At 35.2% G+C, this 26266-nt stretch overlaps 1 protein-coding gene across 1 annotated transcript in view; it reads left to right on the top strand.

Moving 5' to 3' along the window:
• LOC126020223 (netrin receptor DCC-like) overlaps nt 1-26266 on the top strand; it is a 504403-nt gene that overhangs the window by 15418 nt on the left and 462719 nt on the right. The gene's annotated exons all lie outside the window — the stretch shown is intronic.

Here is a 26266-nt window from a genome sequence, read left to right as displayed (position 1 = left end):
ATAGGAAGAAAACGACAAAGGACCAAAGGCAAAAAAACCCGAGATTTGTTTTATGGAACCAAGCCTGCCCTGGTGCAGAGACAAAGTGAAGAGAAGGCTTGAGATGAGAGTTTTGAGGTGAGACAGTGGAGAACCACAGTGAATACTCTGGTGAAGGGTGTGGTGTTGGAATTTCATATGTATGAAGTCATGTCATTAACAGTATTAGTATTACAAATCAGTAACTAAAAATAAATCACAGTGAGCAGACTCCAACAGCAATTTTGAAGTCAAGCACATGATTAATTGAGTACACCATTCTTAGTGGGGTGGGCATTGGTCAAAGCTTTTGTTGGTTTTAAAGCCTAATAGGTTCAGCTAAGATAGACCAGACACAGTTCACCGCTGCTCAGACTTGCCAACTCTAACACACCTCCTGTGGATTTCTTACCCAAATCGACCTCTCCCATTGACTTCTCTCCAGTTAACCACATAGGTTTCCTACAGAGCTATTGATCCTAGCAGTCTCTCAACATGAACACCTGGGAACAAGTACTTGCTTGATGAATATGTTGTGCTAGGTTTAATGTGTACTGAAGGATGAATGTGTTGTGCTAGGTTTAAGGTGTACTGAGGGATATCCTCTGAAGAAGGGGATCTCACCCACCTGCATATCACTACCTGCACCAGCTCATCTAAATTAATTTGCAATATCAGAGAAGAGAACCAAAATCAGATCTTTTCAATAGACACAGTGTCTCAGTGTTTTAGAGCTTTGCTGTATAAAGTGTTGTTTATGAACCACTAGTGTTTGTATTACTAGGAAATATTTTTGAGAAATTCAAAAACGACACTCAAACTTACTGAGTTAGAACCTTAGGTCACTGACAAACATGATCAAAAATCCCATTGAATGAGGTAACCCTGGGCTCCATATATCTGTATATATATATATATATATAAATTAATATGTCTATGTATACATATGTAATTATATGTATACCTAAATATATATATATACATATATATTTGTTTGTTTGGGGGCCACACTTGGTAATACTCAGGGTATATTTCTGGTGATGCTATGGGAATAGATCTAGTTTGGCCCCATGTGAGGCAGTTGACACTATACGTCTCTCTAGTATGGGATCCATATTATTTTTATAAAGATCTAGCTCATGGCAAGGCTTTATCCATACCAGTATACTATCATATAAAGCCTCTTTTGAGGGCTTTAGCTTTAAAAATTGGCTTGGCAATGCCAAAGCTCACCCACATCCAGTGAGTCTTTCAATTAGAGGATTAGTGTCTATACAGGGGCCTCAAACTCAATTTACCTGGGGACCGCAGGAGGCAAAGTCGGGGTGATCCTTGAGTGCAAAGTCAGTAGAAAGCCTTGAACATTGGGGGTGTGTGTGACCCAAACAACAAAAAACAAAACAAAACAAAAAAAGATTCCTCTAGGGCAGGGCCACAAATTGTTGTACGAAGGGCCTTTTGCTGCCGGCAGGCCGCGAGTTTGAGATCCCTGGTACTAAGAGATTACTTGCAAACCAGGACATATCTCATTTTCCTTGAGACGAAAGGATCTCATACACACACTTTGTGTGTTCCATCTGCCTTGCCCCTTCTTTCTTTATCAGTGCTGAAGAAATACAGACTCATTTGTAAAGTGTCTGTTGGTTTGAAGTTCATATCTTCTTTCCTCTTTCAAAAAATCTAACCTAGAGAGAAAGAAAAGCACTTGAAAGGGACATTGGGGCCAGTGTCATTCTCACCCTCTTGTTTTGGCCACTCTGGTCTGATATTGAAAGCACACACAGGCTCGTTGAGACTTTGGCAAGTGCCATTATTCCTAACATTGTCTTTTGATTGGAAATGCTCTTCCAGACATAAAACAGTATTTTTTGCCTTTGCCTCTGTGGCAGAGAAGAAGGATGTAACAGGCTTTTGAAGAAGAGGATAGCTTTACTGTCAGAAGCTCAGTGCTGGGTTTGAAGCTTTTGCTCAGACTGCCTGGTGTAGAGAGAGGCTTTATCACTGACATGCTCTAAGACAGACTCTGCAAGTGGAGAATGTGGGCTCTCAGCTGTGCAGACTGGCTTCATCTGAATGAAATTTGCTGGAGTTTCCCCTCTGAGAGAAGTTTCTGCCTAACTCATGATCTGTCAGCTCATTTCTGGCCTTGGTTGAAAAAATGAGTGGGCTTTTGTGAAAGGTTGTGCCAGGTTGCTGGGTTTTCTTTTCCTCACAGCAAATTTCTATTTATAGAAGGGTGATAGTGCCACTCAGTGAAAAATGCATTTCATACCTTTATAGCTCAGGGAACATAATTTAATCGATCCTCAAAAGAGAATTAAAGAAGAGAGTGAGAAGAATATCTTGGGCAGGCACTGGCACATAGAAAAACATGCAGGAGCAAGAGAAGCAGCATTGCCTTGTCTTGGCTATCAGAGCCTTTAGAGGATGACCAGAGATTCTTGGAAGACCAGAATCTCCCTGGGTCTGGCAGGTTTCTCAGGAAACATAACCATCAGAGTTATCTATAGCACAGTCCCAGGTAAGCCTAAATAGCTATTGAGGAATGAACTACGCATGGTGGGATGGGTATGGAGTAACTATATCTTATTGAGTTTTCAGTGTTTTAGATTCCAATGGAATAATTAGGGGATGGCTTCAAGGCCTACTAAGACTGGCAGGTTGCAATAGTCCAGAGAGATGGATGCCTATTTAGATATTTAGAAACAGCTCTTCTATTGAACATGATAACTGGGTCATTTAGTTCTTATGATTCTAACATATACTAAAATCCAATTTGTTCCCAAAATTTTAATTACTTACATTGGGACAACAGCTGACCAGGTCACTTTTTTCATTGGCAGGTTATCTTTTGGAGGTAGTTGGAAAATTTACTTATTGAAGTAGTCATAGTTAATATTTTTCTTTTGTAATAAGGATAATTCTGGGTATACATTAATAATGAGTGCCCAATAATTGATTTAATATCATGATTATTCTCAATTTGTATATAATCTGATGTTACTGTTGGACATGAGTCACATAAATTTTAATTGTTATATATTATTCATTTGTATTTTAATGATAGGAAAATGTATTTGTTTGCCTTTTCAGACTCTACTTCTTGTTGCTTGATATTTTTGTCTGACCATGTCACCATTACTAATCTATCATAAACATTCAGCATGTTTTTTTTTTAATTTAAAATAAAAGAAATCCTAAAAACAGTCAAAAGTTAAATGTGTGAAATTTGTAGAATTTGCTGCCAGCCCAATTGATAATATATAGGGCATCTGTTAAGTTAGATGTAAAAAAATGGTACAAAAAAAAAAAAAGGGAAATAATTACTTTTAGCATAGCAATTCTAGGATGGACTTTATGTTTCATTTTATTGAAACCTGGGATAAATCAACGAATTAATAAATAATTCCCTAGAAGTTCATAGAAGTAAAATATGACATTATAAACAAGAGAATGAAAAGATCAATATTTTATGAATATACAAATATAAGTAAAAAGAAAAGGACCTTAATAATATTATCTTCTTTTATTATTTATTTATTTATTTATTTTGGTTTTTTGGGCCACATCTGTTTGGTGCTCAGGCGTTACTCCTGGCTAAGCGCTCAGAAATTGCCCCTGGCTTGGGGGGACCATATGGGACACCGGGGGATCGAACCGCGGTGGTGATCTTTCCCTGGCTAGGGCTTGCAAGGCAGAACCTTACCTCTAGAGCCACCTCACTGGCCCCAAAATGTTTATGTGTTTTTTTTGGGGGGGTCACACCCGGCAGTGCTCAGGGGTTACTCCTGGCTCCATGCTCAGAAATCGCTCCTGGCAGGCATGAGGGACCATATGGGATGCCGGGATTTGAACCAAAGACCTTCTGCATGAAAGGCAAACGCCTTACCTCCATGCTCTCTCTCCGGTTCCATATCTTCTTATTGTATTGATGAGGAAATAGTATCCCAGAGAAATTTGATGAACCACATCACAAAAATGAACACCAAAAAATATTGTACATATCTTAGGACTATCTCCTAATTAACTCATATTTGGAATACCATATATTTGGAAAAAACTTCTTTATAATTTTTTAAAAACATATGTATAATACAAATGGATTATCACAGTCCTTGATACAGGAAAAGTGTGGAGTAAGATATTTCAATATCTAGCTATTAATTCAACACATAATTATTGAAATCATGATTGACATATTTATTGGCTTCAGTGATGGACTTAAAAGGCATTTCAGGGCAATAGCATAGTGAGTAGGGTATTTGCTTTACATGTGCACACCTGAATTTGATCCCTGGCATCCGGTATTGTCCTGTGAGCCTGTCAAGAGTAATTCCTGATTTCAGAGACAGGATTAACTCCTGAACACTGCTGGTAGTGGCCCCTAAACAAAACTAAAACAAAAAGCAAAATGCATTTGACATACTAACACTATTCTTAGAAAATCAACAAAATGTTCAAGGGAGTAATGGTCAGGTAGTTTAAATAAAAACTAAAAAAAAAAAAAATACAAGCAGAGCCACAGTCAGTAGATTCCAAACAAATGAATTGGGAGTAGAGATAAGGGGAAGAGTAGAACTCTGTTCAGAAAGACTCATAATTATAGATGTATTGGGTCTGATGTTGTTGGAGAAAGAAATGTGGTATTCATTGTGGTTTGTAAATGTCAGGCCATGAAAGACAAAAAGATGGCAGCGACTTCACTTTTTAGATCCAGTTAACCTTCCACTACCACTAAAACCTGCTCCCAGCACCATAACCCCTTTTCACCAGCCTCTTTCTAAGTATATTTGTGATAGGCTCAAAGCAAAAAGAACCAGAAGGGACAATTGAGATGTAATTTTGGCAGCATAAATAATGTAATTTTTAGAATGAAGATATTTTTGCCTTCAAGAATTTTCCTGATAATTTTGGGTGGTTTCTCTCAGAAGGGCAGATTTCTTAGGAAAGGGGAGGTGCCACCATTTTTTGAACTCTGAAATCTACTAGCTGAGAAAGCCATAAAGTGCCTTACAGATAGACTCAATCTGTGCTGAAAAGTAATGTCTGCAACATTTTCCTTTCAGTACAGGTTCAAAGTGAATACAAACCTTTGCTTACTAATGCCAACTTCTTTATTACTAATGCATAAATGGTGACAGCTAACCCATAAAAGATTTTCTGTACTTTTACATTCAGAGGGCCAGTAGGCAAGCCAAGGATTTTAGCTTAAATACCTATTTTTTGTTCTTCCCTAAATATAAGGTTATGATAGTCAATTACTGATGATGGTAAAGAAATTTTGTGTTTGTCCCTTTATATTTTCCAGTAAAGTTTTTATGTCTATTATGTAAATTCATATCCCAAGTTCTCTAAAAAGTGTTTGGCAGAGCTAATCCATCTAACAAATTTCATCATGAGACTAGTGATCTGACATTGTGTAAGATCACAAAAATGTTATTAGTTCTATAAGAAAAATACTAATTCCATTCAAACTATTCTCTATATACCCAGTGACTTGCAAAAAGCCACACAAAGTTTTTTTTTTCTCAATGTTGCAGAGACTGAACCAAAGGACAGTCCCACCAACAGTAGATGAGGATTTCTTTCTCATCACAACAGATGTGTCATTTTCACTGGCATGAGATGATAGCACATTCTTGTTTTTAATTGCATTTTCCTAATCATAAGTGATGATGAACAAGTTTCATATGCAGTTGACCATCCATATATCTTCTTTGGTGAAGTGTCCGTTAACCTCATCCCATTTATAGGTGGGACTGGTGAAAATTTTTTTTAATTTTTATTTAATTTTTATTTTTAATATAATTTTTATTTTAATCATAGTGGCCTACATATCATGGACAATAATATTTTAGGTACATATTAACATAAAATCAGGAATTCCCATCACCGAATTGTCTTCCCTTTATTTAAATTGATCGAAACCATTGTGATTTACAAGTTTTGTCATAATTGGGTTTCCGATATACAATCTTTCAGGGCCAATTCCACTGCCAGTGTTGACCTCCCTCCACCAATGTTCCCAGAGTACATCCCATGCCATCATTCCATAACTCCCAGCCTGCCAGCATAACAGGCTCATTTTAAGTTTTGGTTGTTTATGTTTGGATCTCATGATTTCATTGTTGTTGACTCTGGCTTGAATATTTAGTTCTGTCCTTTTTTAACACTGCCAATGCACCTGAGTTGCTTGGCCCCTGTCCCCTATCCTTTCATATTTGTGTTTCTCCTGTTCCACTACATTTCTTTTCTTTGCTATACTCTGGGGTCTATAGAGTTCTTGATAAGTCCCATTTAGATCATTACGTTTCCTCATGCAGCTATTCTAAATATCACATATAATTATCCTTTTTCTTCTAGATTACTTTTCTTACCATAATCTCATTCAGTTCCTTCTATGTTGCAGCAAATTTCATGATTACATCATGAAATTTTGGTAATGAGTTTGTGAGTGTTCTATAGATTGTGGGTATCAACCCTTTTCTATTATTATGTGAAAATATTTTTTTTTCATTTGTAAGAATGATATTTTATAGAGCTTGAATTTAGCATTGAAATATTAGTTCTGAATGCCATTCTTCAACAAAATTCAGAGAATAACTTGGAAAAGGGATTGATTCTGGGATTTTCACAATAAATAATTAATACTAGAGGAACAACGTAATGCAGAAAAGTAAAGAACTTCTTAAAAATAGAAAACACATACAAATACAGAACATATTAAAGGGACGCAGGAATTGAATTCTCAGTACCCAAAGCTGTGATAACTTGAATAATGCAATGAAATTATGTAATATCATAATGTCTTAAATACATACACCCAAAATAAAAATAGCCATTAGTCTGTTTTACTATAATAAGTTAAAAAGTATGCAAAAGAAACAAATTTCCCAGGTAAATTAATTCCACATAATTTGTGCAAGTATTTTATCTTTAAAGAAAGGCAGTATTGTTCACACTTTTTTCAGTGTTTGATTTCTGTAAACTTCCTCCAAAAATAATAATATGCCAGCAAAGAGCGGAAAAGAATTCCCTCAGTGGAGAAACTAAATTAGTTCTCAGTCAGGTCATAGTCATCATATATTCAGAAGTTTCAAAATATATATCATAGACATGATAGTTTGCTGAACATGATCTTAGATTATTCAGATTTGTCATTCTGGTATGTCTAGCTAATGTCTTCCTACCTTTCTTTTTCTGATAGATGGCTTCTTTTGACCTTTGTATCAGGCTGTTAAATTTCTAGAAACTATCGAGTTCTGAAGCATCACTGTGGTCAGTAATACTAGCTCCACTAACTCCTGTTCAGATTTATCCTATTGCACTGTTCTTTGTTTCCAATAGCACTCCTACATATATCACTTCATTTTGGTCTATAAATTTTATCTACCTATAGCTCATATTCAGTTGAAGGACTGTTCTGACGAATGATACATGTCATATTACTTGTAGGTTTAATGTTTCTGTCCCTGCGTTGCCAGTGGGATTTTATTAAATATTACTTAAATATTTGTTTTGAACAGAACAACCTAAATAGGTGATTTATGTTTTTTTTAATTTATGTACTAAGGTTAGTCTTTCTTATTTGAATATAGATGTGAAGTACAAAAACAATATGTGGCCAATGTTCAATGAGTCTGTTGATTAAAATGATAAGGTAGATACTGTGGATAAAACTATATTTACATATGGTTTATCATTAACTACTGGAGTATTTTTTATTTTAAGTAACTGTATGCCAGTTAAATGCTTCTATTTCTGACTCCCTTGTGACACAAGCTATTGTGACTCTTAAGAGTGTCTCAGGAAACTCTTGGATGTGGGAGAGAGTTACTCACCTGACCTAAGAATTACCTCCTTATTTCTTGCTTCCTTTCTACCTGGAAAACAGAAATGACATGTGAAGTTAAAATTTCTATTAAGTATCACATTATATTTAAAAGATGAGAGGACAATGAGAAAAAGCTCCAGTCTATGATGTATTCTTTTGTAGCCTTACCTTTTTAGGACTGTTCCATTTTATTGTTAATGTGAGAAATGAAACCCCTAATTGATTTTATGCCATTGTAGGAGAATTTCCATCTCTTGTAGTCACACTCAGTTCTAATTACGTGTGCCCTCATATCAAGTTATTTATTTTAAAAGGAATAGTATTTTGCCCATTTTCAGATGGTAAAGGTGAGAGCTCAAGAAATTAGCTAATTTTTCCCTGGCTCCCTACTCATAAATTGCAAACCAATGATTCAAAGTCTGGCTTTGAAATGCATGCTTTTCAGTCTGCGCTGTAATTCCTAGATAAATAGTAGATATTCTTATTGTGCTATCGTTATTTTATAACATTGTCTTTACCTCTCTAAATGTGTGATATTTTCTTATGAGCCATTTATTATTTGACACTTCTAGATTATTGGGTCTCTAAATAAAAACTCAATTTTCTGTTAATCGTTTTCAAATGTCACAGTTTTCACTAACAAGTTATAAGACAGCCTCATGCACTTTAATTTCCTCTGAAAAATCCACTGCCACCTTATAAAAGAGTAAAATTCCAACTACAGCTTTGGAATGCTAATGCCCTTCCTTAACAATCAGACTAAGCTCTGTAATTCACATACGTGTTGTAATTTCTCTCTCATTGTGATATAAAGGAATTTCACATGGTTTTGATATATTGCATAAATTAAGCCAACAAAGTACTGTACTATGTCTTCATTAAAATAGGGACAGTAATCGTGCAACCATGTAGCATGGTCTTGCGGCCTTTGAGTTATGACGCTTCAATAGTGTCTCCTTGTGCTTAAGTTGGCATTTGTGAGCAGCACATAATCAATTAATCAATAGCCCAATTTTCTGTTAAAGAGATGGTGCATCATTTTTTAAAAAAGCATGGCCCATTGTATGATTTTATGAGAAGAGCTATGTCAGCAAGCAAACTTATTTGAAAAAACATTGAAAGCCTTTATTCAGGATTGTGATTTTGCTTAACTAAGCCAAAAGTGAAATTGGATACAAATGTCCAATCTCTGAACCATTATATGATTTTGCAACTGCTAGAAAAGAAAAAACCAATTTGGGATTACGAATGAGAATGCATTGTTTTTATTCATGATTAAATCTGTATTTTACAATTTTTAATAAGAATAAAATCCCATGATTTTGATTATTGCCTATTTTTATACATTTTAAAGAAATACACATATACTTGCTTATAATAACAATCGTGTAACAATATAGAAAACACACATAGACAACATGATAGATGCTATTTTCTTGGAATGTAGGTGGAAATAACTGTAGGTTGACTTTCTATGCTATTTTAATTTTATAGGTGAACATTGTGTTAAATCAAAGATTTCATCATTTCTCTACATGAAGGAAAAGAAAAATTTTGCTCATTCCCTCTTATTGCTACTACATCAATTAATCCTAATTTCTCTTTGATTATTACCAAAATTATTTTCAAATGTCTTCTCCATTGCCATGACTTTATCTTGCTAGAAACTAACATTTAGCTAGCTGATCAGAACTGAATTGAAAAGAATTGATTAGAACTGAATTAAAGGTTGAGATGATAAAAAATGTTGACAAAGAAATTTATTTTTGTTTTATTTTTTTATATACCTGGCTGTGTTCAGGGTTTACTCCTGGCTCTGTTCTTTAAGTATCATTCTGAATGGGCTCAGGAGACAATATATAATGTCATAGATTGACCCTAATTCATTTGTATGCAAGTGAAAGTACCTACTATACAATCTGTCACCATCATCATATTCCAATTCAAACTACTGTTTTGGAGTTGGAAGTGTGGCAGGCCAATGCTTTCCTTGTGTTTAGGTTCCCTTGGTTCTATAAGCTGATACCTATAGTGTCCTTTGAACTAGGAATGATCCTTGTACACAGAGCAAAGAATACGCCCTGAACACTGCTGGGTATGCTTCCTCTAAGTCTACCTCAAAACACTGTTTCTCTTTGGTTCCCTAAGCTGTCAACACTAGCCCTGATTTGAAATGAATTGAAAAACATATGTTTTCTGATACATAGATACAGAACCTTTGATTGATCACCCATAGTTTGAGAAAAGTGTTTTTAAATCCTTGAATTCTGCAATTTAAGCGATCTTCCATCTTTTATTGGAGTGAAATTGATAAAAAAAATATTGGGTTAGGAAGCTTTTTTTTCATGTTCGTTGTCAAAATATTGGGAAAAAGTGAAGGTTGTAGCTCACTATTATCATATGGTAGTACAGTCTCGACCTGTAATAAAAATGAATATAATGAAGTAAAAATAGAAAGCTCTGGGTTTTCTTCATAATTAACCAAAATTGGGCATTCTGTAGATAATTCATGTAGTGGTATTTTTTTTTAGACTTGCTCACTTTCTAAAAATTTCAGTCACTGCATTTCTTTAAACTTGATCTGTGTACTTTGATTGTTCTGTGACAGCATCACATTTTTTTCCAGGAAAAATGTAATTAAACTCCTAATTGAATGAAGAAACATGCCGATGGCTGTATATGGTATTTTGATATTGAAAGCCTTCTCCTAGCTGAAACTCATCCGTTTGATGGTAGAAAGGTCAAGTAACATCTCAAAAGTTAGGACTATTAGACCTAGCAGCTTGTGCTCATTTGTACAATAATGAGACACCTATTTGCAGAAACCTGGGCATATCCATGGAGGGCAAATGATAATTTTTAGTTATTTCTGTTCCATTTACTCAGCTATTTTCTGCTTCCTTTAGATCCATACTTTATAGTTACATTTCCTATCAGGAACTTGGAAGATATTGACCTTGATAAGTAATTGGCTGCTTTCCTTAGTTTATGCTAATCTTTTTTACAAATCACAAAATTAGTACTTGATTTCAAGAATTAGTGGGTTATCTATATTTAAAACAAAAATAAAGGTAACATTACAATATTCCATTTCTTTTTCAGCTTAATAAAAAATGGAATATTATAATGTTATCAAATGTTGAAGAATATAGGTTGAATCTTTCTTTATAGTTTTTCTAAGCTAACATAAATAATTGGGAATGAATCAAACAGGGAACGGAATTAGGGTAAACTCCCTTTTGTTCTTAAATCCCCTTAAATTAAGGGCACATACTTACTCTAGCTGCTTTAATCAAATCTAAGGGTTTAATTTGCTGGCTTTACCTTTTAATGGGAGACTCCAAGCTGTATTCAGACTAGGTTCAGCCCACACAAATTAATAGAATGATGTAATTGATTGGTTGTTTTTTCTGTTTCTAGAACTTATATTTTGAGTATGAGAACTTGGAAGTGGCAATCAGGTTCGGAAGTTCAAAAGTTAGTCTTTCAAGTTCCTCAATTCTTCTTACATACTGCAAAGCCATAAAGAATAAAATGCACCTTTCTCTTACAATATTCTTGGCACTTATATTTTGGATATGCTACCTTCTTGTCTTTTTCTTCTGACCATGCATCTTTTAAGCAGGGATATTTGTCAGCCAAATTCTCAATAATTCTGAGATCTAGTAGCTATAATATAATAAATCCAGAATTAGAGTATGAAACAAAAACAGGGAAGTTAGTTTCTCCTGGTATATTAAGTAAATATGGGGCATTGCTGCTAATTTATCCCTAAATGCATTTACAAATGGATATCCAAATTGCTAAAACATTAAATTAGTTTTTGTTGTTGGTAAAATGTTTGTTCCCCAGGGCCTTCCAGAGTGCTGAACTTTCTCTAATCTTATTAGGCAATGCCACTCAGCTCTCAAAAGTCTGGCTTTTGAGAGAGAAAGAAGATAGAAACAGTGCTTTACCCCCAGTGAATTTGGATGGGTATATATAATATATACATATACATATTCATATACATATGAATATACATATGTAATATGTATATGGGTATATATATCATTATTTTCATCATTATCAATTCTTAACACCCAGGTTTAAGCCAATTAAACTGTTCAATGTGAAATCCCTTATGCTTGATTAAACTAAAACCCTGGACCTCTTGTGTTTCTAATGATTCCCCAAACTAATTCCTGAGTCAGTCTTTGTTCCTTGACTCACTATCCCATAAATGCTAATGTCAATGAGAACTTCACCTCTAGAAGAAAGTCAATTCAGACAATGAAGGAATGGATCATATCTCCATAGATATTTTTTAATTATAATTTTTAATTATAATTTCTTTATTTAAGAATCATGATAACAAACATTTGATTAATCAAATATTAATTGATTGTATATCTGGGGCACATCTCTGAATACTCAAGTCTATTGATCTGAGGGTATGTCTTTATTCTAATACCATGCTATTTTAATGACTATTGCTTTGTAATGCAATTTAAAGTTGGGGAAATTATGACTCCTATATTCTCCTAAGAGTTGTTTTAGCTATTCATGTGCATTTATTGTTCCAAATAAATTTCAGAAGTTTGTGCTTCACTTCTTTGAAGAATGTCATGGGTATTCTTATAGGAGTTGCAGTGTACAATGCCTTGGTTAAGTTGACTCCAAGGTATTTGAGTTTATGTGGCACTATTGTTAAAAGGGGTTATAAATGTCCATTTCTTCTCTATCATTATTTGTTTATAAGAAGGGCATTGAGGGGACAGAACTGTGGCACAAGGCATAAGGCATTTGCCTTGCACATGCTAGCTTAGGACGGACCACAGTTAGATCCCCTGGTGTTCCATATGGTCCCCCAAACCAAGGGCAATTTCTGAGTATAGAGCCAGGAGTAACCCCTGAGCATCATCAGGTGTGGCCCATAAACCAAAAACCAAAAATAAAAAAAAGAAGGGCATTGATCTTTGTATGTTAATTTTGTAGACTGCCACTTTGCTATACAAATTTATTGTTTCTAGAACATTTTTGGTAGTGTCTTTAGGGTTCTCTAAATATAGTATGATCATGTCATCTGCAAGCAATGAGAGCTTGATATCTTCCTTTTCTATATGGTTGCCCTTGATATATTTTTTCTTGCCTAAATGATATGGCAAGTACTTCTAGTCCTATGTTAATTCGGAGTGGCAGAGGGTGCAGCTTTGTCTTGTACCACTTTCTAGAGGAAAGGCTTTTTAGTTTATCTTCATTGAGTATAATATTTGCTATGGGCTTGTGATAAATGGCCTTTACTAGATGGAGAAAAGTTCCTTCCATTCCTATCTTAAGAATTTTGTATCATGAATGGTGTTGGATCTAAATAAATACACTTATCTCTATCATGACTGTTTTATTACCTCTGTTTTGTGCATCAACTTTCACATGATACTAACTTGCTATGTGACTTTTTAATGCCCCTAGTAATTAGGGAACACAGACTGATTAACCTTTTCTTTTTGCTTTTGAATGATTATTTTAGAAAGTTTTGTGTGACTTAAAAATATTTAGGGTGGAAGTTCAGTCACCCCTGGCAGTGCCAACACTTACTCTGACTGTGCTAAATGTCACTGTTGTTAGTGAGGGAACCATATTCCATGCTAGGGACCAAAGGAGGCTCAGTTGCATGCAAGGTAACTGCCATAACCCCTGGATTTTCTCTCTATCCTGAATTCCTTCCTTTCAGGATTTTAACCAATTGATTTTGGTTTTGACCTTCTTAGTATGCACAAAGGTCTAAAAATAGACTTTGAAAACAGTAATACTTGGGAGAATTAAGTTTGAGACTAAACTCACTAAGCAGTGGTTCCTGGTCATGAAATTATGTGGATTTCTTAGGTTATTATTTTAAGTATTGTTCTCTCTCTCTCTCTCTCTCTCTCTCTCTCTCTCTCTCTCTCTCTCTCTCTCTTGGTTTTTCGGGCCACACCCATTTGATCTCAGGGGTTACTCCTGGCTAAGCGCTCAGGAATTGCCCCTGGCTTGGGGGGACCATATGGGATGCTGGGGGAATCGAATCGCAGTCCTTCCTTGGCTTCGCCAGCCCCTCATTTTCTCTTTATAAACAAAATTGTTAGAGCACCTACGCCTTCCCTGCATGGCAAATTAAAAATAGTTTAGATGTATCAAACATCTAAAAAGTATATTTATCAATTCCATGCCCTTTTATAAAATATCTGAAAATACATTTTTGAAAGAAAATGAGCCTACATTAGAAAAATAGATTGAGTTGGAAAATATCTAGAAGTTATTTTATTGTCACAAGATAAGTTCAAACTTATTTTTATGTTACTTCCTGCTCTCTGTTCTTGTGAAGATTAATGAGACAACGATGTCGAATGTTTGCAAGGGAAGTGCTATGCAAATGTCAGTGTTAGTGTTATCCTGTGCAGCAATAAATGGCCATAAGATAGGTTATTTGTCAATATTTCACTAACCACTTATTAAGTTTTGAGGCAAGGAGAATGACATAGTAGTGGAGAACAGAAAAGTTCCTTGCTTACTACTTTGTGGAGGAGATGAACAAATAACACGTGATTACTTGAATCAAGTAACATTTAATTAAAAGTATGCTTATGTCTTGGAAAAGGAAGGATTAACTTCTAGCTATTAAAACATCATGGCATGGGCCTTGAGGAATACTAAGGAATAGTGAGATTGCAGCCTTTGATATTACTATGATTCCCAGTTGTCTTGACTGGTTGAGGTATTAGAGGAGCACATGGTAGTGAAGAAAAATTACTGAGGGGAAAATGCCTGGGGATTATGTTGCATCAGCTGATTTTAAATCAAGTCCTCTTTTGCCTGTGTTGTCGAGTATTGCTAACTTGACGGGAGAGTGAACATTTGATGCTTAGAGCACTATGCTATATGCATTATATCAGGGGTCAGCAGCCTTCTGTAAAGGGTGAGAATGTTAATAATGTCCATTTTGAAGGATACACAGTAACTACTCCATTCTGCCTCTGTAGAATAGAAACAACCACATAGTCGGGGAGAGATAGTTGAAAAAGCTGGAGTACATGTCATGCATGCTTGAGGAACTAACCTTAACCTCTAGCACAGTATAATTTCCTCTTCCCTGTCCCTATTCTGCAACCCCCCCCCCCCCAATCAGCTCTGTTGCCTGAACAGTACTGCATCACCTGCCCTGATATCTCACTGACTGTGCTACTGGGCCTAACATTATTGGAGATAGCTCTCAAGGCCCCTCCAGTACTATAGGGGAGCACCATATAGAAAGAGAAAAGACAACTGAGTTTGTTAGTTTCAATAAAACTTTGTTTGGGGGCTCACATGGTTATGACCAAGGATTATTTCTCCATCTACAATGAGGGATCATTTTTACAGTATCCAGTGGACCTTACGGGGCACCATAGATAGAACCCAGATTGTCCATGTGCAAGACAAGTGTCCTACCCACTGAACTCTCTGGCCTCAATAAAACTTTATTTGCTATCAAAACTAGTCTGAAATTATCCTGGAGGCCCTATTTTACCAGCTCTTATTCTTGGTGACTATCATGATCTGAGCAAAAAACAACATACAAAATTTAAGACATCCTTATTATTATTGAACATTTTTTTTTTTGGTTTTTGGGCCACACCCGGTGATGCTCAGGGGTTACTCCTGGCTATGTGCTCAGAAGTCGCTCCTGGCTTGGGGGACCATATGGGACGCCGGGGGATCGAACCGAGGTCCTGTTCAAGGCTAGCGCAGGTAAGGCAGGCACCTTACCTCTTGCGCCACCGCCCGGCCCCTATTGAACATTATTGATAATGTATCACTTTGAATTATTCAGCTCAGAATTTGAATTTTTCTATACCTACAAGTGGGATGAATTTTGCTGCAGTGTCATGTTCTTTGTGTCAGCCATTATTTGCAATTAGAGGAAGTTGTAGGAAGAGAGTTGGGCTAGTGATTAATCTGCCAATTTTTTTCTAATGTGCAAATTCTCAAATGTTTAAAAATTGGTATTAAATATACTGGAGGGCCATCCCACGACTGGCAGGAGACCTGAACATAGTAGGCAATTTCATCCTTTCTGAAGATCTTTCTACACCTTGTCCCTGTCTGCCATGCTGTTATTGACTTAACTCTTCTCAGCAGAACATATCTGTATTTTCCTGTCTCCATAGTGGCAATGGTGGTAGATTTCTGTTTGGAGCTGGCAAAGCAGAGCCACTGCCTTCATCTGACAACTTCTCTAATTTAATAGGAGCCACCTCTAAAAAGGATTGATCTGGCACAGAGAATCTAAAGAGTTTCTCCGAATCCAAACCAGTGGGAAGTTTGCACTGAGAGGACTAAAACGGGGTTAGACATATAAGAACATGTTGGTGGGAATTATGGGAGATATAGGTATTCCTCCCACAAGGAAGGCTCTACTGTGATATTTGGAGCACTGAGATATTGATCTCACAAGCTTTGTTCCTGCCTCCCTTTTCTTTGGGAGGGGTTAGCTGAGTCCAGACGGTGGACATCTGTGAACTCACAAATAAGCCAACTGGTTTTGGTAGTTATGGAAACTTTGCCATTTCCAGACATTTTTTTTTTAATTCAAAAAGACCCTGCTGTTTGAGATGGGTTAAATCTGCTCTTGACTAATAAACAACAGAAAATAATATATGACAACATCTGAAGCTTCATACCCTGTGGCCAGTTGGAAAAACAAGTGCGTGCACACATGCATGCGTACAAACATGCACACACACCTTAAGGGAACAATTTGAGGACTTCTAAACATGCAAAGTGATATTCTTATTTTGTTTTGTTCTATGTGGGAACATTGCTAACTCTTCAGTGTGAGTCCATGTATCTTGTTTTTTTCTTGAGAATTGATTGCTGATTTTTTTTGCAGGATACCAGTGGAGATCTATGGAAAGAGGGGAAGAAGATAAATGAATCGTAATCTCAGAATATTTCTTTGGTGCTCTAAGGCAGTTCTCTTCACCCTGAGAAAATTTGACAGGTTCTAGTCTATGGCTTTAGTTTACTCTGTTTCTTTGCAAGATATTGTTTCAGTCACAGCTGAATGCCTCACAAAACAAATACTGAGATAATATCAATTATTCAGTTTGAGATTTGGAGATTTTTTTATGTAGTCTCTGGCCACTATTGGCAAGTAACTGCTTTCCACTGTTTTTATATTTTTTAAACTAAAGGAGATTTTGAACCACACCTGAATGAACTCAATGCTTACTCCAGTGTTTGGACTCACTCCTGGTAGGCTGATGGGAGTACACTGAGCATCTGAGATCAAATAGGTTTGCTTAAGAATTTGAGCACTGAACAGCCGGGAGAGCCTTTCTTTACTGATTCTACTTTTGACTCTTCCAAACATAATATGTAAGAGTATAATAAAAGTTCTAGTCTTGAGAATTAGTATCTCAGTGCATCACATGTTGTTGCCCAGACAGTATAATTTGACAAATACAATGATAATTTTATTAATAGGAGTTTACACAAATTATTCAATGTTTGCTAATAGAGGAGAACTGGAAGCATAGGTATGCTTCTTTCTTCTCCTTTAAGTGTCAGTACTAAAAATATATGGTAAAATCAAGATATATATTGGAATTTCTGCACGGCATACATAACCCAAAGATGATGCTATTTTAAAGTCAGTCTTCAAGCATGAGCTGCACAAAATTGATTCTTCATGGCTATATATCCTACTGAAATCCAAATACAGTTGTCAAAGTAAATATAAGGATTTTTCCCTGTATGCATAAAGGATAAATAGCCATGTACCTGAATAGGATTGTAGTAATGAGATAAAAAATTGTGGTCACAGCAAAATCTAACTTCAAATCCAGACTGTTTCCCAAAATATATCATTAGTTGTAAAAACTGAAATGCCCATAAACCGAGAAATTCAAATATAAGAATAAGATTCAAGCTAGAACTAAATTCTCTAAGCAATTATGAGCAATGTAATAATTGTTAAGAATCTTTAGCCAGTATAGAAAATTAGTTGGATATTTAAAATTTACATTTTATGAGTGAGAGAAAAATAATAAAAATCCCAATGACACGAAGTTTTCTGGAAAAGGCATTGTCAATGTTGAAATGATCATGTATTTGGTGATTTAATTCTCATCTATATTGCAAGAGTATCAGCCTTTGCAGCAGTTTTTTTTTTTTTTTTTGTTTTGGTTTGTTTTTTTTTTTGTTTTTGAGCCACATTCGGTGGTGCTCAGGGGTGACTCCTGGCTGTCTGCTCAGATAGCTCCTGGCAGGCACGGGGGACCATATGGGACACCGGAATTCGAACCAACCACTTTGGTCCTGAATCGGCTGCTTGCAAGGCAAACGCCACTGTGCTATCTCTCCGGGCCCTGCAGCAGGTATTTTATTCTTGATTTTGCGTTTATGTGTTTGTGTATGCATGGGCATGCCCCCAATTACAACAGGGTCTATGCATTAAGTAATTATAAGTAATTTGTATATTTTTACATAAGTGAATGAGTGAATATCATTGAAATAATGCCTCAGTGAGTTTACTGCAAGTTAAGTTGTGCAACTTTTGTTAAATACTCCAAAGTAATTTATAGATTGTGAAATATATTTCAGTAAGAGTCTCAGATAAAAGGCAATGTAACTTAAAAAATTACTTTAATACACTAATCGTTGCTAAGAGCTTTGAGGAAGAAAGGTGCTATTTAATTGTTATTTCAGTCTGTTTACCTCGTCTCACACTCTTAAATTCTTAATATTCTTTATTAGCCCCAGAAACCTGGCTCCTAATTAAATCTCATTTTTCCCACATCTCTCTATGGAGGTATAGAAACATGTATGGAGTTCATTTATCATGAAATCAGGGGAAAAAGAATTAACCTGAAAAATATTATTTGAATATGCCAGAGTTTTCTCTGCTTTATACTAGTTTCCTCAGTAACATAGAAGTTTCCTCAGTAACATCGATTTTGGATCTGCAAAAAGGTCAGAGCTCAGGAAACAAATGCCCCTTTAGGCTTCAGTCTAGTTTATCCTTATATTCAGACTAGATTTTGAAAATAAAGGCATTTATACTAGAGAGTAGAGAAGTGCCAACCTAAAGAAACTTAGTAATACTCCTTTATTCCCTGTTCACTTATATGAGAAACATTTCTTTTTTCTTTTTTTTTTGGAGGGGTATTGGGCCACACCTGGTGACACTCAGGGGTTATTCCTGGCTATGGTCTCAGAAATCACTCCTAGCTTGGGGGACCATATGGGATGCCTGGGGATCGAACCCAGGTCTATCCTAGGCTAGTGCAGGCCAAGCAGACGCCTTACCACTTGTGCCACTGCTCGGCCCCTGAGAAATATTTCTATTACATTTTGTTTTGCAAAACAAAAGGTTGGAAAATTTTAAAAAATCTTAGAGAAAGTTAGAAGCTCTAAACTACTATCTAAGTATTGGGGAGGCTGGCAAGTAGAGTGAATAAATATCTCAATTACACTCAGCTTATATTGCCCAAATCAATGGAAAGGCCTGGCTTACTATCTAGCTGAGTACTAAGCATTTTATGGTAGAACTTTCTTTTTATCCCCTATATGTAAGTTGCTTCTAATACTAGATGATGAATCCTTTTAGCACTGAAGAAAACCTCTGAGGCTCATTGTTCTAGTTAAGCAATGAGAGAAATTTCATTCTCTTTCTCAGAGTTCAGGAACTAATAGGTTTGCATGATTTATGCTCTGGTTCTTTCTATACACTGAGTTGGGTGGATGCATTTGAATTCTTAACTTTGCATAGTCTTCACAGATGGAGGTCAGAGTTGTTTAATAGTGATGTAGTTTTGAGCTGGAGAGATAGATAAGGCATTTGCCTTGCATGTGGCTGACACAGGTTTGAATTCCTAACACTAAGTATGATCCCTTGAGCACTGCCACAAGAAATCCCTGTATTATAGGGATGACCCAAACTCCCAATCTTGCAAAAAAAAAATAAAAGGTATACAGTGGTGTATAATGTTCATTGTTTGGAATAGAAGCTGAATATATATGTATATTATTATTTAGTGCCATTAATTTATAATAATATATATTTATAGAGGCATATGTGCAATGCAAAATTTGACATTTATTACTATAATTGCAAGACATTTGTGTGCTTTTGTTATGAATAAATGCACACATGTATGTGCTCATTTCTATTTCTCCTACCCATCCCTAGTTAACATCCTCTGGTTTAGTCATCAAAGTATTTTGACAGTGTAGAATCAAAGGAGTAATGTGGCTGCTGCACGTGCCCTGAATCGAATTGGCATAGCTCAGGGCAGCTTGGGGATCACTTAGAGCTGAATGACAAAAAGCGGAAATGATAAAAGAAGAGGCAACCATCGAAAACAATTTGTTATTTGTTTGGGAAATGCGGTGCATTTTGCTAAAACCTGGACTTTAAAACCATTATCTTGTTAGGCATTCAGGAGTCTCTATTCCCACTTCAGGGTTGATTTTGTTGACAACACACCTGTGGCTTATAATCAATGACCCTGCTCTCTTCCAGTCCGGGTTCACTTTAGAGAGGAGAAAGGCACAGAATTTTAAAAATGTAGATTTAACCCAAAGAAGAGTATCATGGGAGAAGATGGATGGAGTCAATATTAGCATCAGGCTCAGATGCTTGCTCAAGGCAGCATAATGGTTTCAGTTTATTTTTCAAAACATATACACTTCCTCACACCCCACAAAAGTGACCCTGAGCAAAAGTAAACTAAGATTTTTTTTGATGGCCTAAAAACAGTATGAACACATGTGCTATGAGCATCACTGTCCTCTGTTTTTGTGCTTTTTTTGCTTTTTAGGGGAAATTCATAAATGATCCAGATCTACAAGTCAGCACCTTTTGAATTCTGTAATACTAAGAGTAAAGTTAGTAGAAGGCACTGATTTGAGAGCTTGTATGTGCTATTCTTTTGGGGATATTGTGAATTTGTCTGTGATAGACATATTAACACAAAGGTTTTGCTTCATGACTCAACACTTCCATTCTTCTCTTATGTTCTGAATAATGTTCTAAGTTAATGCCCTTCTTCAGTCTTGCTTTGTGCAGGTTAAATGATGCTCACACCCTAGTTACTTTTTATCTGGTTTTTATCTTAAACAGTCTTTTCTCTCTTCCCCATGTATCTAATAGGACTCATACTGAGGGGTTAATCACATGGGGTCAATGAGGCACATTGGATCACATTTAATTTTCTAACTTAGATTATTCTTTAGAAACATGGACATTTTACTAAAAGCAATTTATGGGCAGCAAATGCAGTTTAAAATGAGTTTCAGGTTTTCAGTGAGGATATTCACTATTGATAATTGATTTACATTTCATAAGCTAAATTTTGCTAAAAACTGTTTACTTGAATCTTATGAGAGACAAAGATTATCTTTATATGATTTTTCTCACTTTTCAGTGTGTAAGATTTTTAGGAATAAACTCATGACCTATGTATGTGTGTTGAATAAGTATAAATACTGTATGGATTAAGGTAACTTAACAAAGCGATGTTAATTATAGAGAAGATCCAAGAGAGAACTATATAACCATTCATAGATCCATCAGTAGAAAAGTTATGGTGGACAAGATATATAAATGAAAAGTGCCTGTTAGTGTAAACTAACACAAAACAAAATATAGTAAGCAACATTGTCTTTGAGCTAGCTTAATAAACTCTTCATAGAAAATTTTCAGATTCTTTGGCTTCAGTAGTAATATTAAACCCAAAGCTTTGAGGTTGATTAAAAAGATAAATATACACACAGAACACTAAATAATAAAATGTCCTGTAACAAAGAGCATTAATTTCACATAGCCTTTGGGTAGATGGATATAAGAGAAGAAAGATAAGAGTCAGAAATAAGCAAGTTATGTCCCTCTTCCTGTATTGACTTATCTTACTATTTGGAGCATTGGCATTCTGTAAATGTTACAAATAGATTTGTGTCTATCCCATATTACTATCCCTGGGAGCAGCAACCCGATGTTCAAGCTGAGAGGGAGTCTCGTTAGTGTGTGTATGTGTGTGTGTGTGTGTGTGTGTGTGTCTGTTTTGATTGTATTGTAGCTCTTCTTAATACCAGTTGAGCTGCATTTATGCATAAATATGTATTAAGAGTTTTGTTAAAATGTCAACCATACTTTTAGCTCTCTATAGTCTTAATTCTACATAGTACATGTCAGTAGCATTACTATGAGAGGAACCCAAATATGACAGATAATCGAGATAAGGGCAAAAGTTGTGAGCACATTTGGTTAAGAATAATATAGTTGAGTTGGGAGTGATAGTACAATGGGTAGAGCATTTGCCTAACACATGGCTGACCCAGATTCAATCCCTGCCATTCCATATGGTGACCTAATTCACCGGGACTGATTCCTGAGCACAGAGACAAGAATAACCTCTGAGCTCCTCTGGGTGTGGCACAAAAATTCAAAGAAAAGAAAAAAAAAAGAAAAGTACAACAGTTTGGAATCTCTCTTACACATTGGGTACATGTATGGCATGTGTGGGATTCTAGGTTTCATGCTAAGTTACAATCCCCCCCAAAAATCTTCAACTCATGTGTTAAGAATTTTAAGGTTAATTATAATATAAAATATGCTTTATAATTTTAATAACAGAAAAATAATGAAATATTATTTTTATCTTAGCTTTTTTTGAGATAAACACTAATAATAGAATTCTTTATGTCTTGTATGAAAGTCCTAATGACTTTTTTTTTTTAATTTTTGGGCCACCCGGTGATGTTCAGGAGTTACTCTGGCTATACAATCAGAAATTGCTCCTGGCTTGGGGGACCATATGGGACGCCAGGGGATTGCAGGCAAGACAAATGCCTTACCCCTTGCACCACCACTCTGGCCCCCTAATGACTTTTAAAGAAGACTGTAAAAAAAATATTGGCTTACTGCTGTTTGATATGTAATTGTTTTTTTTTTCTAGTGAACTAAGTATGGAAGCCCTAATCCTCCATTTGGCATTGTATTTCCGATTTGAAAAGTAACTTTGAGAAGTTTTCAACAAACTTTATGGACATCAGCTCAATTAATCTTGCTCTCCTTTTCAGTACTTACCTCATACTTTATTTTTATGATTATTCTAGTTTAGGCAATAAATTTAGGCAAGAAGTAGGGTTGATGTTTATGGTTTTTGAGGCACAGTTAGTTGCCACACATCATTACCACTAACATGACTAAGACCCCCATCAATGTCCTTATGTTTCTTTTATTCCATCTCCCCCCCGCTCCCTCTGCAGGTGTCACTAAAAGAAAAAAATCTCTGTCTTTAGGTATAAAATCTTATTGAGAAAGGGATGGCTATAATGCTCTTTGAGTGAGCAATTTTACTATATTTATTTTAATTTTTTTTTACAAATAAGTGCTTCACTAGACCATTTTTCCCATTTCTCATAGGCCAGTAGTATATGAATTAAATTAGCTGCTGATGAATAGGTCCTGTGTTGTTAAAATGATAATTTTTCGAGGAGTGGTACTAGAACACATTCCTATTCTGAACATTTTCATCCAAAACTTGAATAAATCATTTAGAGAATGCTAGTTTGTTTTTCCCTAATATGGCAAATGCAATGCATATCAGCTTATGATCAGAGCTGTTTATTTATGATGATTCTACAGGTTAATATGCCCTCAAGTAATTTTCCTTGTGATTTTCCAGAAATAGCCACATTACTATTTGTGCATTACTGATGCTTGTAAAAGCCAGAGCAGCAATGCTGATTTAACATCAGTCATTTAGATAGCATTTCCCTTTATCTTATGCCATGGAAACCTTACTCAAGCATTTCCTGTTCTTAAATAACTAAAAAACACAAATTATTTTGTTAGCTACTATGTTAATAGATGTACTTCATCATTGAAAAAAATAAACAAAAAACAAACATTGCAAAGTACAACAAAACACAAACAATAAGAGTAATTTCTTTTCTTTGACCTTAAGAATTTCATAGGACATAAGCCCTAAAATTCTGGTCTCTAAACTTTCAGGTAGACTTACTATGGCTCAAGATACAACAATAATAAATGCCTCAGTAGTAATAGATAAGCTAAGGACTCAAGATGAATTTCAAAAAGTAGGCATAAATTACCATACTCCATTAGGAAGGTGCATCTCCTTATTTTTCTCAAAAATAATCAATTTTATAAAAAATTAAGAATATCATATGTCAATATGAAAGTGGTATAAGACCACATAAAAGTCAAAACTTTCTAGAATCACAGATTGAATATTCAAGAAAGTTAATTACATAATGATGTAAGAATACTTAAATTCAATTGCCTTTATAGAGTATTATAGATTAAGAGTATGGGAATACATTATCTGCTGTATTATTAGACAACAATGAATGCTATACTTGTAATCTTTCTAGGAAGAACCATATATAGCTATGGAACAGGTTAAGGAGGTTAATATAAATATTAATATTAAATATCAATATAAATATATATATTTATACATATGCATATTTATACACATACATACTTTTTAGTGTGTAGTGTTACAAATGTAGTCTTTTTCCCTCCTTTAAAGAGGACAATATTTCAATTTTCTTTCCCTAGAGGTTCTGTAGATGTACCCATAGTGAAATTAAAATATAAAAAATCAGTTTATTGGGGCTGGAGAGATAGCATGGAGGTAAGGCGTTTGACTTTCATGCAGAAGGTTGGTGGTTTGAATCCCGGCATACTGTATGGTCCCCTGAGCCTGCCAGGAGTGATTTCTGAGCGTAGAGCCAGGAGTAACCCTTGAGCGCTACTGGATGTGATCCAAAAACCAAAAACCAAAAAAAAAGTTTATTTTAGTATATGAAATATATCAAAATCAATTTATTTATAGTAAAAAAACAACTTAATTTTTTTCTCAAAATATGCATAGAAAATATCTCTCTCAATTGCCAGGTGAATGTCATGTTTCTTAGCATTAGCTTACCCCCACTAGCATTTTAAATAAATCTCCATTATTTAATGAAAAATCAAAGTGTAGTAGAAAGTTGAACTTTTAATTTTAAATTCAATACCAATTGCTTATGAGTTGCTGGTTCTTAATATGCTTATTTAATCTTAGTACTTTCATCCATCAAAACTCTTTACTATAGAAAACACTTAATGACTAAGTGTTTAATTTCTTTTGTTGTTCAACACAGTCATCTTTACTGCCATGCTTTTTATGATTTCCAACCATAATAATTATTATTGGTAATAATTCGCTTCATTCTTCCAAATGCAGAAATTTTATTTAACAATTGTGCTTTATTTAGTGGCAAATGTTTTCTTCATAATTTCATTTTTTTGGTTTTTAATGTGTCAGAATTTATCTATAGCTTGAGTCAGATATTCATTCAGTCAGTTCATTCTCTTAGATCATCTAGATACCCTTTTCTCTCAGTAGAATTATCTGAAATAAAAAAAATGCGAGTTCTAGATTTGGTCACTGCTAAATTAATATCTTTGAAGTTCAAATATTAAGACACCATATCTCTGCGTTATTTTATGGCTAGAAACTATCACTGAGTGTGTGTGTATGTGTGTGTGTAGAAACTAGGTTGGATATTTGTAGGAATCTTAGGGGGAAACATGATATAGTGAGAATAATGTTTTGAGAACTGAGTCAGACATGACTATGAATCACAACATGGAAAATGTCATTTGCTTTGAGTTTGAATTTTTCTTCTCTGAAATGTAGATGAGACTAGATATCCACCATGGACCTGGAAGCACATTGGTCAATATGAAATTTTTAGCATATGTTTTAGCAAGTAGTAAACAATCAGACCTTTGCTAATTCTATTGTTTTTCTGAAAAAGAATATTGGGGGTGTGTGGAATAGTGGGGAGGTGTTGGTTACAAAATTTGAAGGATACATAAAATGATCTTCCCTTAGGCTCTATTATACTTTTACACTTCCTCACTAATCTTGTATAAATAAAATGAAGAATGGACATCAAGCTGTGAAGGAGCTTATGCTTACTTTGCTTTGTAGTTATCCTCAGAACTGAATTTCTAGCTGCTCTCTGGGAACTTGAGATCTTAAAAATCATTGAACTTTGTGTTTGTGTAGTATTTTTAATGAATATAGTTTCTACTCACTGAGATAAAGTGAGCTGTTGTTTAAACTCATCTAGCAAATTAGTCATAGGATATATGATTAAGTCTTAATTTTGATGACCCTATTAGATCATCTTGCCAGTGGTCTCTTTAGCTTGTTGTTCATGCTAAGCAAGATATAAGCAGTTTGCAGAGAAGGAAATGCTGCAATCAACACTCAGCAAAAGAAGACAAATCCAGCTATTTTGTGTTTATCATTTCTAGTCATCGTTATTTAATGTGGATAGCTATTCAGTAGAAAAGTATTCACTTTTAAAATATGACAACTGGTTTTATAT

The sequence above is a fragment of the Suncus etruscus genome, chromosome 10, assembly GCF_024139225.1.
Source record: "Suncus etruscus isolate mSunEtr1 chromosome 10, mSunEtr1.pri.cur, whole genome shotgun sequence".
Lineage (NCBI taxonomy): Eukaryota > Metazoa > Chordata > Mammalia > Eulipotyphla > Soricidae > Suncus > Suncus etruscus.
Note: the sequence above shows the minus strand (reverse complement) of the source record. Positions and strands in the feature narration are given on the sequence as shown.